We start from the raw sequence: 19,876 nt of genomic DNA on the forward strand, positions 1-19,876 counted from the left end.
GGAAAAATACTTTATTGGACAATTAGGAGAAAGTGGAACAAATAGCAATATTAAAACCTTCCTGTTAGACTCAAGGACTAAAGATGACACACCTCTCTCTTCTCTCTTTGTCTGTCTAACTCGCTCGCTCTCTCTCACACACACTTGCACACAGGCAGTTGCCACGTTGCATATGTTCTGTCTTCCCAGGTCTATTCTCTCCCTTTCTACGTCCCTTTCTGCTTTGTGTTCTGAGAAACTGGGTTTTCAGAACTGACTCTATGAGATCCTTTTCCCTTTGGCTTTTAGTTCAGTTTAGTCAACAAGAGTTAAAGGGATATGTTTGGAAAGTGGAAGGAAAATGAGGTGAAAACATACATTTCACTGGCTCCCACTACAGATCATCCATCTCCCAACGGATACAGATCTTGTTAAATGGCCCACTCTACTGGGTACCCTTAGCAATCTCACCACTTGACCCTTCAGCCTATGGGGTGGTAATACCTTTTTGTTCTTGATTGTCTTGGATAAATGTAAAATCTGTTTCTGTTTATTCATTTGTTTTTCTTTTTCCCTTAGTCCCCACCCACTATTTTAAAATTATATTTTTATTAAATCTGGTTCAGCTGCAAGACAGGAACGTGATTGAGTAGTCTCTTTATTAACAGACTGTTTCTGACCTTGTTTTCAATCTAGAGACTTACCTTCTTTCAGTCTTTCCTGAGAGCACTTTGTACATTTTTGTTAGACAAATACAACCCACTGCTCTCAAGGATGATGTACTAAAGGAATCAGGCCTCTTCCTGTACCAGGATGATCTGTAACACACAGTAATTCTCAGCAGTATATTTCTGAATGCCTTACTTATTTAGTCCAGAATATAGCCCCTCTTTGCATTTGCTAACTTCTGCACTCTGATGGGGAGATTTTTAGACAGAACACACACATCTCCCAAGGCCAAAAAAAAAAAAAAAATGCTTATCCAAGATAAGAAAGTAAAATTTTCTGTAAGAAGTCAACAATTTCTTAAGTGCAAGCGATTGACAAGACTACTTGTCTTTCATAGATGTGGCTCTATACTCTTTTCCAGAATGTTGTTAGTTCTCCTTTTCTGATCTTCTGGTTTCTATACCTAAGAGCCTATGGTACATAAGACATGGAGTCCACATAACAATGCTTTCCTAAACAACAATGTCCATCCCTGATTACATTATTTTATTTTCTTTGAACAACTGGACATCCATGTGTTAAAAAAATGAATCTAGACACAGACATCACACCCTTCAGAAAAATTAACTCAAATGGATCATATAAATATAAAATGTAAAGTATTGATCAAATGTAAAATGCAAAACTATAAAGCTATTGGAAGATAATATAGAAGAAGATCTAGATGAACTTGGGTATGAGGATAACTTTTAGATACAACACCAAAAGTACTATCCATGAAAGAAATAATTGATAAGCTGGACTTCACCAAAATGAAAAACTTCTGCTCTGACTAAAAGACACTGCCAAGGGATTAAGAAGACAAGCCACAGACAGATAGAAATATTTAAGAAAGAAATGTCTGGTAAAGGAGTGTTGTCCAAAATACACAAAGAACTTTTAAAACTCAACAGTAAGAAAACAACCTGATTAAAAATGAGCAAAGACCTGGATAGACAACTCACCAAAGGAGATATACAGGTGGCAAATAAACATATAAAATATGCCCCAAATGATATGTCATTAGAGAAATGCAAATTAAAGCAAGGAATATTATTACACACCTGTTAGACTGCCCTAAATCCAAACACTGGTAACACCAAATGCTGGTAAGAATGTAGAACAACAAAAAAATTACATTCATTGCTGGTGGCAGCACAAAATGATACAGTCACTTTAGAAGAGGGTTTGGCAGTTTCTTACAAAACAATATAATCCTGCCGTACAACCCAGCAATTGCACTCCTTGGTATTTACCCAAATAAGCTGAAAACTTACATCCACACAAAAACTTGCACACGATGTTATAGCAGCTTTATTTATAATTGCCAAAACTTGGAAGCAACCAAGTTGTCCTTCAGTAGGTAAATGGATAAACAAACTGTGGTACAGCCAAACAATGGGATATTATTCAGTGCTAAAAAGAAATGAACTATTGAGCCATGAAAAGACATGAAAAACCCTTAAAAAATGAGTATTTGAATAAAAGAAGCCAATCTGAAAAGGCTATATACTGTATAATTCCAACTATATGATGTTCTGGAAAAGGCAACACTATGGAGACAGTGGAAAGATAAGTACTTTTCAGGGGTTATAGAGGAGGGAGGATGAATAGGTGGAGCACAGAATATTTAAGGCAGTGAAACTTTTTAAGATTCTATAATGTTGGGTATACATCATTATACATGTGTCAAATCCAATGGAATATAAATAGATTTGGGGTGGTAATGGTGTGCTAATGTAGAGTCACCATTTGTATCAAATTTACCTTCTGGTGCAAGATGTTGAGAGTAGGGGAGACTGTGCAGGTGACGGAGCAGGAAGTATCCGGGAAATCTCTGTACTGTCTTCTCAGTTTTGCTATGAACCTAAAACTGTTCTGAAAAATAAACTCTACGTAAACAACAACAAACAAGCAAGTTTGTAGTCAGGGTTTTCAGTTCTATTCCCATCCTTATCCACACCAAAACATACTAAGTACAGGGAGGTGTTACAGAGAAATCATGTTTTGCTTTGCATAGTGATTGTCCTGCCCCCACCCCCCATCACTCCCTTATTCAAGAGTTGCGCATCATGGATTTGTTATTTCTTTTAACTAAACTCATAGGCATGAAGAATAATGTCAGATAATTGACATTTTATCCAGTAATTCATTGGGCCATAGTCTACAGGAAACTGATAAATAATTTCACCACTGTTTTACTATTGAAGGAGCTCTAGCAACAACAACAACAAAATTTTAAGCCTATATAGCCTAAAACGGAAAATTAGAACTGGAGAAAAGCTGAGTCTTTAGAATTCCATATATTTAAAAATATGTGAAGGGAATCATAATGTTTCACTTAACCAAGTTGTCCTTCTTTCAATTTTTTTTAAATAACACATGGACACTGTCTACATTCCAGTGATACTTTTCTTCAAGCTATTAACTTGAATAATTGGATCAATATTTAGAGATTTCTATTATAACTTTCCTCACTGCAAGTTTTTTTTTTAACAATTTACAAAATAATTTTATGCATTTAATTTTGTTCCATCTTCAACCAAAGTAGAATCATGGTCAGTTGATTCTACCTGATAAGTGACTCTCAAATCGTTTTCTTCTTATTTCCCTTCCCTAATCTGTTTTCTTGTCCCAGTCTCTTCTTCTACCTAATAACTAAATTTACCTCAGAATTATAAATCTCTCTATGTGTATGTGCATGTGTATGTGTGATTTCCATCCTTAAAACAGACAAAGAAAAAAACTAGTAACCCATCTCCCACAAGATAAAAGTCCACATTCCACAGCATGTTTTTTTCAGAACCTTCAAATTTCAGTCTTAAACCACCTTTCCAGTCACAATTCCTACTACTGCCTCGTTCCTGAACCCACAAACTTTATTTTCCAGACCGCAGCCTTAATAAGCCATGTATTTCATGTTTCTGTGTCTTAAATATGCTCCCCCTTCTCACTAGAATACTCCTCTTCCTCCCTGTAAAAGGATATTCGTAATTTAAAACCTAGCAGATATCATTTGATCTGTGAAGTCTTACCAACTTTGTTATCCCTGGAGAGAACTGGTAACTCCAAGTCTCCTAAGTCTTTATACATACCTATCAAATTTAAATCAGTCTACTCCACTAGACTGACATTTCCTAGAGAAATATTCATGTATGCAAATCACATGGTAGACACATAATAAATACTTTCTGAAAGAATGAAGGGATAAATAAATGGCTCTCCATCTTTCAAACTGAGGCTTAGAGAGGATAAGTGACTGGATAACATAGCGAGAAAATGAATTAGTCAGGAAGATGACATGGCTGTTTCAGGATTTCACTATTCTTTCTACAGAAATCACCCAGGAAACTTTTTCAAAATATGGATGCCATGCCTCAGGCCAGATCCAATGTATCAGAGTCTCTGAGCCACACACCAGGATGTACATATTTCTAAAGCTGCGCAAGTGAATAGTGTTGAGAACGATTCTTTTTTTCTAATTTTTAATTTTTTAGTGAAATATAATTGATTACAAAATTGTGTCAGTTTCTGGTGCACAACATAGTGACTCAGTTATGCATACACATTTACACATATTTTTTCACATTCTTTTTCATTGTAGGTTGTTACAAGATAGTGAATATAGCTCCCTGTGCTATACAAGAATGACTCTTACTTGTGCTACATCACATCCACACCTCATCATACCCCCACCCACAGAAACACGGTTGATGGCACCATAGACACTGAACGTTTTGTATCAACGTTCTTAGAATTCCAGACTCTGGTTCAGAAAGAGGAGAGTAAGGGGAGTGGGGCTAGAGTAGGGAGAAGAGGAAAGAATGCTGCAGAAGAGAAGGGAGACTCAGAAAGCATTCAGTCTTCGCAGGGAAGTCAGTGCTATTGTAAGAGAGAAGAAGCCAGGTTACTGTAGAGTTGCTGATATGAAGATATAGACACATCCAGACAAATTAAAATTTGCCCAGAAATTACAGAAAAAATGGCTGCCATTTATTCAAGCTGAGGAAGCGTCTTACGCTCCTCCAACCCATCACCTTTTTGAAAGGGTGCATAATGTGAATAGGCCAGGGATATAAAATCATTCAAAATTCACCTTCATTTTTTAACTTTTGCCACACATCCCTTGAAAATGACATTCAGAATAGTGAGAGAATCATATTTAGAAAGAAAGGGGAAAATCGATCTGTAAATAAGAGTGTAGCTCCAAACATACACTTGCTTTTCACTGTGTGCAGTGGGGTTTTTTGTTTGTTTTTGTTTGTGTTTTTCTATTTGTTTCTAAGTTTCACCATCAACTACTTAATGATAAGAAATTCAATCATTTCTTTGTAAATCAACCCAAGCCCCAAATCACTGTTTATTGAATCCTTGTTCTGCTGTTATTGATTATATATGAATTCCCTAGTATCCTAAGCCACAAATATTTTGATTTTCTTTCTTCTATTTTCTATTTACTTACCCTTTGCCCTGACCTGCTAGGCACCACATTTTGGGAGGATGTTACCGGCATGTCATTTATGTGGCCGGGCAGTGCTTTTGTCCCCTGTTGGCCTGCAAAAACAATCATCTCTGTGATTCTCTTGTTTTGTTCTGTTCCCCAGTTTCCTTCACCCTAGAGGCAATTGCTGGTAGTGAGCTGAGACCCCCAAATAGATTCAATAGCAGTGCTGCATGATCTTTTCATTATCTCGGGGTTGTCTTTTCAGATGCTCTGTTTCATTTCTGTGTTGTTGAGAAGTTTGAAAGCTCCTGAGTCTAATGAGCATTAAAATCCTCAGGAGTAACTCTTCTCTTCCCATCAGCTATTTCTGTGTTCTTGCAGAGTTCAATTCCCCTTTAATCTTGGGGCCTCATTAGTTACTTTTATACTTGGATAAAGGGTTGAATTTTACAGAATGGAGGCTCATACTCTGAAAATACTGACATTTCCTCTGTCATCATGACTGCATATGGTGGTTGCTGTTACTGACATTTGTCCAAAGACTTCTTATCAAAGATAAACTTATTTTTCTTAGGTACATCAAGCTGATTTTTTTGTTCTGTAAATATTCATGTAAAAGACTCAGGAGTCAGGAAGAACCTTCAATAATCACATTAGTGCTTGTGGGAAGAATTAATAGAAGGCAATAAATATTTGTTTGCATGTACGTTATACATAGTGAGAGAAAGAGAGAGACAGGCAGAGACACAGAGATGGAGAGACAGAGAGGGAGAAAGAATGAGGGTCTTGGTTAGGGCCACTCTCAAAGTCTATTTCATTTATCCACTGAAGAAATGGTGCATTAGAATTTCAGCAATGTATACAGAGTCTAATGTGAGACCTCTGGGAAGGATGCTTAAGAGGCACTAAAAGATTATCTCTGACATTGAAAATGCCTGGTCTCTTGTCCTTGCCTTTTAGACCCTGTGTCTTCGAAGGCATCACCTCTAGGAGGACTGACTGCAGTGATATGCTTATAGCTCCATTTGCAGACTTTCTTATAGGTTCATAAATGGAGACTAGAAGGAGGAGGGAAAGGAATAAAATTTAATAACTGAATAAAAATGTAAATAAAGATTTGCCTAAAATTACTTGTCCAAGAAATAATTCTCCCTCCCCCTTAAGCTAATACTTTGATAAGCTCAGTACAGTGATCCTGATTTGGAGCGTGACCTTTGAAAATGCTCTCCAGCTTGATTAAAGATGTATTAAATTTGTTTAAATAAACCTCGTTGTAATGGCACATCATTTGTAAGAAGCTATTAGGGGGCTGGAAACTGTGCTGCTGTATTTGCATGAAAATGTGCCCTGCTCGAATTGAGGATCTCTCCTGAATTAACTGCAAAGGGAAAGTGACACTTTCATAATTTTTTCTGACAAAAAAAAAAAAAGAGAGAGAGAGACAGAGAGAAAGAAAAACTTCATGCAAATCTCTGCAAGAGAGGGAAGAACTGCGTGTCAATAGCAGAGCCGTACGTGTTATCAGTGCTTTCAGTCCAACCAGCACTCTTAATGTTCTCAAGGTATTTGCTTAAATGCAATCAATAATATTTATCTGTCAATTACTTTGCTCCCAGAATGGCTTCATCTTTGAGTCGTGTATGTAAGCATATGAATTGTTTGAGAGTAACCAGATCCATAAGGATGTTCAAAAGGAAGCTGTATTAAATCCCAGCATGACTGGAATTCCCTCCCTGGTTTCAATTTCAGTGTGGTCTCTGAAAAAGTAATGTCCCCTGGTTTGTGGAGATGCTTAAGCACCCAAATGTCCTCATCCATCCCCTCCCACGAAGTATATAATGGCCAGATGTACTATAATTCCTGCCGGTGTGTCCCAAACGAGCTGCCACTCTCATGAAAAAAGTGTCTTTTCTTGAAATCAAATATTAAATTGAAAGCTTTCACATCTTCTTATAAGAATCTGGGTTCTAGGCAGGGCACCAGGAACTCTGGCCTCTCTCTAGTCACCATTTTCCAGTCTTATCAGGCACAAAGGTGCCCATTTTTAATCTAGCTTCTTCCTGAGTAGTCGTTCTATTTCACTGTTGAAAGTTTCCAGTTTTATCTGTTTGTGGAAAATTGCCATCCTCCATCCAGTGTGTGGAGTCTTTTCACCGAGGTGCATCTGACCAGTTTTCTATGACACATGTGGAGGCGATAAGGAACGGAGATGCAGCTCCCTGTCTCACTCAAGCAGGCGCTCTGTTCCAGGCATTGTACTAAGAGTTTTCACTTTTTTTTTTTAATTCTTAAAATAGTCCCATGATTAGATAATATTCCTGTAATTATAAGTTGACGGACCGAGGCTCAGTAACTGGCCTGAAATCACATAATTAGCAAGTGGTGAAGCTGGGTTTTCAGCTTAAGTGCGTCTGACTCTAATGCCCATACCATTTTATTATACTAACTTTGACTCAAATTTGCCATCTGGAGATAAATTAAAGGACCCAGCTACAAAACATGACTGGTAATATTGAGTAACAGTCTCAGATTCAGAGACGCATATGAGTATGTCCCTAAGAAGATAAACTATTCACGTAGCAGGACAATTCTCTCCTGCCTAATAATGTTTAGGGAAAAATAGTTATTTGTTTGTTGAAAATCATTTAGAACCTCTCTCTTTTTTTCTCTCTCTCTTAACTTCTGTTTGTTGTTGTTGTTTTTATGGATGTGGCTACTTTCTATAAAATAGTTTTAAATAGCGCGTATTCAATATTGAAGTTTATTTTTTAAATATTTCTAACAAAGTAGCCTAATGTAATTTGAAATTCAGTGTGGTGATCAAATTGAGTTATAATTTTGAACATGACTTGTGACTTCTAAGTAATAACGTTTTTCTGCTGTCTAAATTTCGTGAAGGCAAATCCAAAAAGTTTAGAGCAATGGCGTCATGTTTGGAGTCACTGCAGTTTTCCTAAGTGACTACTTTGAAGGTAATAATACAAAATGAAAGGAAGGGAAGGGAATTCAGGGTTTACCAGAACACTAGAAAATGAACAAATGAACATTCTTTGATTGCATTTGAAAGGAAGTCAAAATATGTTTGAGATAATTCCTCTTTATTTTTATTATTATTATTATTATTATTATTATTATTATTATTATTATTATTTTCCTATCAATGTCCAAATAAAATTTTTAAATGAGAACATTTTTGGACTAGAGATTATTTAGAACATTGTGAGTTAAATACTTTCACTCAATTAAAAAATCAGCAAATAAATTTTTTAAATGATTCTAACTTATGGAAAGGAAATAGATAATGGCAAGATGGTTAGTTAATGGCATAGTTATATGTAGTTTCCCAACCTATAGCTTCTTGTCTTCTTTCTACTAAATGATTCAGTCTCACCTCACTTCTTACACTTCAAAGCTAAGAAGGCCTCTGGAGAAAAGTATCACGACAATCTTGTGATTTCTTTGGTATTCTTCTCTTTTTTATCCATATTCTAATTTAAAATTTTTCTTCCAGATTTTATATAGAAAAGGACACAAAATACAGAATGCACAGGAATACCAGGAAATAATAAAGCTATCATTTCTGGGTAGAGTTCTAGTAAAATTTCTGTTATTTTTTATTCAAATGAGCTACTTGCTCCTGTTCACAATTTTCATAAACTTGAAGCTCTAAAACTCTACCTCCACTCTATTTTCTAATATTTTTCATTAGAGGCATTTAACATGAAAATAGTGAACAAAAGAAGTGGGCTAGGTGATAGCTTAAGCGGTAGAGCCCATCCTTGCCATTCCTGAGGTCCTGGGTTCAAGCCCCAGTACCTCCTCTAAAAATAAATTAATAAACTTAATTACCTCCCCCCTGCCAAAGGAAAAACAAAAGATAGTGAAAGAAAGCACTTCTTCTTTATTCCCTGTGTAAGTGGGGTACAGGTATTACCTGTGCCCCTCTGAGATCAGTAGAGGTCCACATAGGGGTACCTACTATTTGCCAGAGATCTGTGTATGTGTTTGTTTTTCTATAAATAAAGCAAAAGAGATCTCTCTCTGAAACTTTTGCATGAGGGTCTGGAATTTTAACTAATGCTCCTGCCTTCTAGTGCTTTTTTCTTCCTCATTTCCTTTTAGTTTTTAATTTACCATTCCCAGCTGAGATACTTGAGCAGATAGAAGCAACCCAGCTCCAGGCTAATTGGTTCATCATGCACTTTATGATAATTTTCATTCTGGATTTTGATTAGGTCAGTATGGGGACTGCTTTGGTCAAAGCTCCTAATGATCTGCCTATTAACTCTGAGATAGGGTCTTTGTACTCATCTTATTAGATATCTCAGCTGCCTTTAACTCCGCTAACCATGAAATATTACTGAACCATCTTAATGTCCCATGCTGGACTCCAATATTTTCCATATTAGTTTTAGCCCTATTCAACTCAATTTGTTGCTTTCACTAGATGTTCTAAATGTTGCTGATGAGCAGATGACATACTCTTTTCCCTTGAAAATCTTTTGCAGGATCAGCTCTTCACGTATTTCCTGGGTAGTGAAGTGTGTCACTGTTCTTCTGAGTCAGCCAGACATGGTTGTGTTTGCAGCTCCACCACTTACTAAATTCTCAAACTGGTGACTAAATCACTTACCTTCTTCTTAGCTCTACTTCTGCAATGTGGTCCTGGAAAATAGCTGATATGATACATTGATAATGTGTAGCACAGTGTTTCCCATATTGGAGAAATTCGTTTAATATCGCTACTATTACTACTGTTTTAGGGTTATCAAAGCAGATTTAAAATATTGTGTCTCATGGAAAGATAGATTTAGGCAGAATATAACATGGAGAATATGGAAAATATTCAGGATTCAACCTAGAACAATTCTGTGTCTGTTTTCGTGATTTTTAGACAATGGTATTTAGGGAAGCGGAAGTATTTGGACAGTCGATTCAAGTCTCACTTTCACTTTGTGGGTCTGATATTCTATTAGGTTTTGGTTAATTCTATCCTTGCCTTGTTTTCAATCGATTTCTATGAAATAACATTAGAGTAGTGAGCCTTTCTTTGTTCACATTCTGTTGACTCAGATTCCTTTACAATTTATTTGTTAGCAATTTGAGTCCATTTTGGATTATAAATTTAGTAATTCATGTCCGACCACTGCTTCCACTCCAAGTTCTTATCTTCTTTCTTTTGAATATTTAATTACTTTAACCATTTAGAAACTTGGTTTTTAAGTCTTGATGTAACTCAATTTGTTATCTCTGATGGTGCTTCTTTCTCCAATCTAAAGTTTAGATATGGTTTAATTTTAATCTCAAAAGGCTAAGAACGGCTAACAGAAGAGCTTTTATACCACCAAAGTGAAAATTTGAAATATGACTTTCCAAAAATGGATGTTTCCAGGAAAAAAAAAACACTTATCCTAAATTACCTGAATAAATAATCAATATATTTAGAGAAAAAGCCAGTTTTTTGTGTATATATATATATATATAAAATTTTCATCCCAACTCATTTTTCTGTATAGTATGTTTTACCTTTAACTAATTGGTTTCTAATTTTCTCTATTTATCCATTTTTGATGTTTCTGCATTGACTTGGCAAAATAATAATAATAATAATAATAATAATAATAATAATAATAATAATAAAGATTTTGAGCTGCATATTATTGTTGCAAGTAAAGATTTAACTGTATTTAACATGCATTTATCTTTAATTGAAAACAAATTTTCGATCACATTTATGGAGATTTATCAACAATTTAATGTCATAATTCTATAGTTGCTGGGTCATTTTTATATGAAAGTTAAGTAGAAAACAATCTGAAAGCAACTGTCAACCTGAAACAGCATCTAAGCCATAAATTGTCAAGTTAGATATTATTCTCTTCTTTCTGAGGCCATTTACTTAAGAAAATGTGGCCTTCACCAATTCAGTAATTCACAAGGATCACAGACTACAAATTAGCTCTTTTATTCCCATGTACAGAGAACTGTTCCCTTCTGAATTGTGGACAGTAGTATTTCAGACTCTTTTAAGGGGGATTTTTCTAAAATTATTTTTGATGTTTTATTTAGAAATCTTAGTTTCAAAAGATAATTTTAATTTTTTGAATTGTAAGAGGCCATAAGCATACGTGAAGTAGGCATCGAGGTGCTGCTGCCTCAGGGAGCTGAGCGACCTGACTGCCTACTCCTGCCGAGGCTGCACTTTGAGGGAGGCACTGTGGAGCCATCTGAGAAGGAACCACCTCCCTTTTGGGCAAGTTCTTATAGGTGAGGTCAGCATATCTGAGGATGTTGTGTTTGGTGTGGTAGGCTTAGAAACTTGAGGTAATTGACTTCTCTGGGCTGGCTAACTAACCTTATCCAAGTAGTGTATAAATCAGACTCCAAATGTATTCATTTACAACATGAGCTAATTCTCTTCCTGGGGCTACAAACTCATGTTTACTCCCAGGAACAGCCCTTTTTATCAGAGCAATCAAGAAACCAAATTAGTAATCAGAAAGTTATTCTTGAGCCTAGAAGGAGCACTGGGAGAGCAAGAGTTTTGAACTCTTTCCTTGGAAGATATGTCCAGAAACACTCTGTTTCGTGTAGGGCTAAATAACAGTGACCCAGCCCAAACTTCCTTTTAAAATTTTTTTTGATCTTTCTTTACACGTATTTTAAGTTAAAAATTAAATCTAACATACCACATCAATTTTTCCAAGGTTACTAAATCTAACAATTACCACCATTACTGCAACCTAGCATTGATGGTAACAATGTCGATTTCAGAGATTTAAAAAAAAATTTTTAAGTTATTCTAAGATTTAATAAAATCCAGGTAATAATGTTGATTAGTGATTTTGTCTGTTTGAGCTGCTAAAACAAAGTACCATAGGGTGGCTTATAAACAACAGAAATTTATTTTTCCCAGTTCTGGATGCTGGGAAGCCCAAGATCAACTCTATGATGGATTTGGTATCTGGTGAAAACCTTCTTCCTGGTTCATAAACAGCTACCTGCTGTGTCCTTGCAGGGTGGAAGGAGAGAGGGAGGGGCTCTCTGGGGTCTCTTTTATAAGGGTACTAATCCCATCCAGAGGGCTCCACTCTTATAACCTAATCACCTACCGAAGGCTCCATCTCTAAATCCCATCATATTAGGGACTAGGTTTCAGGATATCAGTTTTGCAGGAATAAAAACATGCAGTCTATGGCAATTAAGTAACAATATTTTCTTTCTTTCGTTGTCAATTTTTGAATAGACATGAAAGCTTATTTTACAGCTTTTAATTTGACAAAACGACTTTCTTTCCCCTCTTTTCTTTCTTTCCTTTAAAATGACTTTCGTAAGTATCCAAACTCAATCATTATTTATTGACCTTAAATAAACGAGTATCGCCACAAGCCTGAAATTTTCTTCCATTGTTGCCTTTCCTAATCTTATTGGTAGAAGCAATATAAATTTAACCATTGCCCCTAATTAAACATTATGTTAGTGATTCAGTTCTCTGAGAAGCCACATCAGAGAAATGGAGAGATAATTACATAGGGTTCGAAGTTTGAATTTTGGTTTTACCATAAACTATGTTAAAATTACTTAATTTACTTTTCAATACAGATCACAGTAGCACTAATGCATGTTGTCGTGTAGATTAAAAGAGAAAGCACATGTACAGTGGCTAGTAAAATGACAGATACACAACAGGTGATCTACACCAGATATATTCCTATTCCAGCTCCACTCAAACCCTACCTTACCTTTTCTTCTGTCCTCTCCCTTCCAAACATGATTTAAGACAATAGGAGTCAGGGTAAGTAGATCTGTTTTAAAGATTGTTATTAAAATTAGGGGAATATTCAGAATTCCCATCTCAGTTCTGATCGTCTTTGTATCTCAGGAATATTATTGAAATTCCTTTCTCCTTCCCCTCTGGAACAGCTGTTTACTGTTTGTAAGTATATTTGTGTTCCTTCTCCATTTTTCTCTTCCTCCTGCTGCTCATTAACCCTCCTGTCTTCTAAACTCTTCAATGTCAAAATGTCATTATCAATCATCTCCACATCTCTATTTTCATTCACAGTGAAGCTTTGTAACAGCGGTTTCTTCTTGTATATCTTTCGCTTTTTTTTTTTTTTTTTTTTTTGCGCTGTCCTTTCTTTCCTTAGTCCCACGTTGTATGACTTCCATACAAACCACTCCACTGCAGTTGGTATTATCAAAGCCAATGCCCGAAGGACTCCTTTCTTTCTCTTCTTTGACTTTTCTATTGCATCAACTACTGCTGTTATGAAAACACAGCTTCTCTTGGCTTTGATGTCTCCATTCTCTCCTAAAATAGTTTTAATGGCCCCTTTTGTCCCTTGCTCAATTCTTGACGATCACTAGTGCTCTTTCTGCAGGTCTCCTCTCTTTCTCTGCTTCGCACTATCCTGAGACAATCCATTTTCATCGTTGCATTGTGTATCTCCTGTGGAAGATCTTCCACTGATCTCAGGAATATATCCATGTCCCATCTCCTCCCAGAAGCTTAGATAACCCCATACTCCAGATATTTAAAACTGACCTCATTACTTTTCCCTTCAAACTCATTACTCTTTTATTTTCTATCTGAAAGTGCACTATTACTGAAAACACAAATCAACAGGTTTTGCAGAATTTCTCCCACAACCTGACAGTCTAGCTGCATTGATTCTAATACATTGTAAGTACTTAATATTTCTTGACTCCCTTTCCTTACCTCCCCCTTGCCAGATTAATTCACTTTCTAATAATTATTCATCAGTCTCTAACCAAAACAATCAGTGGGCAATATTTGCTTGCCTCTCTGGTAGCCTTTTCCCCTTTTCCCAACAGCTGCCTTTTGTTTTTATTTAAGGATTTACCGTGTCCCACCCTATTCCATGTGGTCTGTCTAGTGTTCCAACTGGGTTTCAAGGTGTAAAGCTTGTAATTTGGTTCTAAGACAACTGACACAGTCCTACTAAGCAAGTCCAATAAGAGGAATGTCTGGACTCTTACAGGAACAACCAGAAAAAAGATTCCCTTTTCCTACTGGGTTTAAGTCTGGGAGGATGAAGGGCAGGAATGTAGCAGCCATTGTGCCACTAAGAAACTAAGAACAAAGCCAGTATAGGGAAAGAAAAACAGGGAAGAAACTGTTTCTAGATAATATTATATTTTTCAGTTAAAAGGACCAATACATTTATGGGGTTTTTTCTTGATGAGATAGTTTTTGGATTATTTATTATGACTTAGTAGTAGTAGTAGCAGTAGTAATACCTAAAATGTTCTTAACTGAAATATTTCTTAAATACTTCTGCTTTTGTCAGCCCATCTCTATAGTTACAGAGCCTAAGGCAAGAATGCCTATGCAGGTCCACAAAAAGTATATCTACATTTTTCCAAATTTTAAGTCAAGCTAAAAGCTGTTAAATAAAAACTTACCCCATCTTTGTCAAATATGAATTCATAAAGACAATACTGAAAACATTATAAAGTTCTATTTTTTAAATGCTTAAAAAAATGAAAGTTTTTAATTTAAATTTTTAAAGTTTTATTAAATTTTTTAAAACACTTTTACAAAAATAAAAATGTTACAGTTCTCCTGTTCTGCATTCACCTAACCTGGATGTAAAGAAGTGGTACCATGTTACCTCTAGACCTATATACAAAACATGTTGACTATACACTTTTTAATCTTGAACAATATTTCTTGGCCATGGAGTAGCTGTCACAAATATTGTGCTAATTCACAAATCTCTCCAGAACTTCAAATTAAAACATGAAGATCACAGAAATGAATGCTTGAAATTCCTGGGAAATTATATTTCATATAAAAATATATTGCAGAGAGGAAGAATTTGACAAGTGAATTAATGTCTTTCCTCTTACCAATTCCTCTCACTGCTCATGTTCTCTACTCTCTGAAGCACTGTCCTTTGGTAGCAGCAGGAGCAAACCCTTCACATCTTTAAGATGTTCAGATGCAATTGTCTTTTATTTCAAGGACATAAAGCATAAGATGTAGAAGAGCATTTCCTTGAGACCAAAATGGTGTGAGTCACAAAGTGCGCCTTCAGGTTTATGAGTCCTACTGTGCCACTACTGGGGGTCAGAGACACTCACCTGTAGTCAAATGCATTTATTTGTTTTGTTTCTGATATGTGAAGTTATTTGAAGTGTGGCACACCTCATATCCAGGTGCCAGACATCACCTGTTCTTGCCTTAATGTACTCCATTAGACACAAGACAACTTCTCTCATTCGTGGCTCTCCATTGCCTGCAGGGGGGAAAAAGATCTTTAAATGGCATTCAAACCTAAGGCTATGCCCCAAGTATTGCCTGCTTTTTTAGCTTCATTTATTATCACTCCAAGACTCATCATTGATTCCTCTTCATTATATTCCTCAATCCATATGTTTTCTCTTTCTGTAAGTGGTAGAGTCAGGACTTGTACACAAAGTCTAAATTCAGGACCTGTGTTTTTAACCACCATGCTCCAGTATCTACTATCACTCAGTTGTCCATCTGCTATTATACATCTATTGCTTCATTTCCCTTCACAAGAGCATTTAGTAATTCCTGCTACCTAAGGAGAAGTGTTTATATACAATTATGTGGCACCACCTATTGAATCTTATCTTAAATGCTTACTAAAGTTCATTGTTCCCTCTCTTTTCATGTTACTGTATATTTATCCCTAACTAGATTACTCACTCTTAAAGGCAGAAGTTATGCCTTATACTTCTTGATGTACCCCTTCTTGCCAAAGACAATGACAATGCTATTTAATAGTTATGATCTTAATAAATCCGTTTTATTTGAAATCCTACCTTAGTTGAGAGATGTTTTGTGTATCATGAGTCATGGTGTTATTTGCTTTCCCTCTCCAATTCATTTGGTGAAAGTTCCAGCTAGAACACCATGTCTGTGTAATTTATCATAGGGCCATCCCTCTTCTCCACTGGGGACACCTTCTCCTTGTTCTACATCTGTGTGTGCTTAGGGTGGACACCTGGTGGAAGGTCTGTTCACACCCATGCAGATGGGTGCTGGGAGCACACCGCCCCCTCATGAAAACTGGCTTGCTACTGAGAGAAATACCTTATGTCCTCTAATCCTAAGCCATTCTGCATGTTTTCCTTACCAGGATTCAAAGAACATACTCTGTTCCTATCCAAATGTGAGAAGCTTAAATTCAAAATAAAATGTATCACAATAGCAAAGAAACAAAAGTGGAAAGATGCCCCATGTCATTATCAATTGACCTGTCTTTTACTGGTTATGTACATAGTACAAACCTTCAAAAATACTCTTAATAAAAAGATTAACAGTTTTTTGGTGTGAATATGAATGATTTAGGGAGAAATTATCAAAGACTTATTTCCCTCACACTGTCCAGTCTAGACATGATAGTTTAAGAACTACTCATCTTCATTTCTCAAACATGTGTACATTCTTTTTCCTTCTGGCATGAAAGTTTCCTTATCCTAAACCAAAACTCATGACCCTGTAGATGGGACAATTACACAACCAGTTATTATGAATCTAAGGAACTTATAATTTCTGTTGCAATGTATGTTTTTCTACTAGAAGTGCATCTATTAATTCATTAAAAAGCAAACAAACAAAACTGAGCACCATGAACCAGAAATTCTGTCCAGTGGTTATGTAGATAAGCATCAGATAAACTCCTTCCTGCCCAGCAGAATTGATAGCCACTGTTAAAGTGCAGATGTTATCTAAATAAACTAGTACATCAAAGCACTTAACCGCAAATGGTTTGCCAAATTACCAGTCAGTCACCCAGCAGGACACTGACCTAGTGGAATGGAACTCGATGTAGGTAAGTGGGTGAGAGATAACCAGGATGAAAACGTCTGTGCAAGGGATGATGTCTCAGTGAAATTTTCAGACGATGTGGTGGAGTATGCGGGTTTGTCCAAGACATTAGGTAAATAAAAGAGTAAGTTTAGAAGTTTTCAAGGCCTAATTGTTTCAATTTGCATTTTATCCTGTGGCTAATCCAGCATAATGTGGTCATCTAAATACTTATAAGTGTATTATTTCCCTCCCCCTAATGTAGGTCTGGTCAGGATGACTTTTTGGCCATCTGTTTCCTGTATGCAAGAACATGGACTAAATAATTTTTTAAACAAAAAACACAGTTTCCCAAAACTTTTCGCAGAAAAAAAAAATCCATGTGACAAATTAGGATAAAAAGGAAGGCTGCTAGTGGCCCAAGGCATCTGGCCCCAGGGACTTCAGCAGATCCTGGCCCACACAGCTCCCCTAAGGGATGGGAGGGGGCATACTTCCATGCATCTGCATCTCACTTGGGGCGTATCAGTCACTTTCATTAAGAAGCTTTCAACAGTAGCTGGAATAGTCCTTATAGAGTAACTCAATATTATCCCAATGTAATTATCTACAATTATTTATATTTCTGATCTTAAAAAAAAATCATAATGACAGATGACTACAGTTTGTGGGATCATTTCAGAAAAGTTATCTCTACTTTGACAAATAGACCTTGCCTCTTCCAGAATCTCTGAATAGTTAATTTTGAAACAATTGTAAAATGTGGAATTTGTTTATTTTTTTGTTTTGCTTTACAGCCCAGGCAATAGAATACTCAAATTAATGCACTGAATAATGCATATAAAAAGCAAATACCTTCTGCCTGAATTTATGGTAAAAATAATCCACAAAAGTTTTATATTACAGAATCATTTAGTAATATCCTAAATGTATAACATCATGATATTATATGATGAAATAAGATCATAACATGATGTCATATAAAATAAGATATCAATTCATAGAATTATAATATAGGAAAGATAAAATACATACTCTTGGAAAAGAGAGAACATTCTATTTTCTATTATAAAAATTGTTATTTTGAAGGAAAAAAAAATCTGACCATTGAGAGGTAGAGATGTTTAGATACAGAAATTATATCATTTTAAAAGGAGAGTAGCTTTTCTAATAAAAAGAGTATTCACAATTAACAAAAGTTAACATACAAAAGTGAATGTAACTTTTTCTCTTTTTTTGTATTTTTCTTGACTTTCCATATTTGCTATAGTAAGAACATAGTACTTTTGTTATTAGGGATTATTTTGATTAGATGATGAATGAAGAATGTGTCATTGGGAGGAACTTGGGTAAGCCTTTCCAGTTTCCCCTGATGGTATATGACTGTGTTCCAGGAACCCGGAATGTGCTATCTCACTGTTCCATGTAATTACCATGCAGTAAGAGATCCTTTAACTATAAATTCAATGCATATTTAGGAGCTAAGCACACTTAATTGAAAGTGCTACCAGTTGTCTATTCTAATGAGCTGCTAGCTAAACTAGAAAAAAAAAATCAGTGGATTGTCTGTCCTTTACTTTGAAACCTTTAAATAACTTGGAGAAAGAGAAGTGGAAGTGGGAGTCAAGAAACAATTGAGCAATATCACAGTTGTGAGTTTTACCTCCTGTCTCAGCAAAGCTTTTCCTGTCATTTCAGTAGCATATCTTTTCACATGCTTGATGCTTGTTCTGATGAGAATAGTATTGTTATCAAAGTGTACCCACCCTCCTTCATTTAACATGCTATTATTTGAGAATTTAGTTCCCAGTGCACTTCTGTTTTTGTTCTAATTTTGTTTCAAATTTGTTTCTAGAAATATATAATATTGACCTTATTGATTTTGTGATAGGTTGCCTTGAAATAGTTATGAGGTTGCAAATAAAGCAAATTTAATTCTTATCAAATGTAAGTAATAATTTTAAGGATATATTGATTAATTATAGGCTCTATTTGCTTCATTTCAAATGCTTATAATTTTTTCAACTCCTGTGACCACAAAGAGCTGTCTACATTAAAAAATGAATGTCACTTAATTCCTACAAATTATCCTGAATGTTAAAATCTGTCTTTATTTCAAAAGTTAAAATCATATGACTAATATCATTACTTGCAATTTGTCTCTGATAATGTGAAGAGAGTTCAGACTTTTGCTAAAGTTTTCATCAGTGTCTTTTGCAAATAAGTTATTCTTTTCTCAGATTGATAAACACTAGAGAGAAAATCTGAGAAAAGATAATATTCAACCAAAAACCTCAGGAATTATTTTGACACATGAGTTTGATATTTGGTTACAAATCTAGAATATGACAAAGATGTATAGGAACGTCATTGAACATTTTTTGAATATTTAAGAATATACAAGAATGTCATTGGCTGAGTATTTTTTTGGACATATGGACACCATAAAAATAAACTATAAACTTAAGAAGGTGGTTGGAAGAAGAGGCATTGGTAAATAGAGCAAATAGTAGTGCCTCTTAATTCACTAAAAAAACAAAAACAGAATGTATCTTCCTTGAGACAGAAGAAAATGGACCTTCCCCTCCACCAGCCTCATCTCCCCGTATTAATTCTTAAAACAAGATTGTAGTCAGTTTGATTCAGATAATATGGTGTTTTAGTCAGCTCAGGCTGTGATAACAAAATCCCACAGACTAAGTGACTAAAGCAACAGAAATGTATTTCTCACACTTCTGCAAGCTGGAAAGTCCAAGTGACAGCAAGGTAGATTTTATTCTGAGGCCTCTTCTTCTGGTTTGTAGGCAGCCACCATCTCCCTATTTGTGCATGCAGTCTTTTCTTTGTGGGCACATAGGGACGGAGAGCAAGCTCTCTGATGTCTCTTGTGATAAGGACACTAATCCCATTTTGAAATCCTCACTCTGATGACCTCATCT

General features: G+C 35.7%; 1 long non-coding RNA gene across 2 annotated transcripts in view; it reads left to right on the top strand.

Moving 5' to 3' along the window:
- The window catches only part of LOC140696588 (uncharacterized), a 208,168-nt gene that overhangs the window by 116,276 nt on the left and 72,016 nt on the right, over positions 1-19,876 (top strand). The window lies entirely within an intron of this gene.

Source organism: Vicugna pacos, chromosome 5 (assembly GCF_048564905.1).
Source record: "Vicugna pacos chromosome 5, VicPac4, whole genome shotgun sequence".
Classification (NCBI taxonomy): Eukaryota; Metazoa; Chordata; class Mammalia; order Artiodactyla; family Camelidae; genus Vicugna; species Vicugna pacos.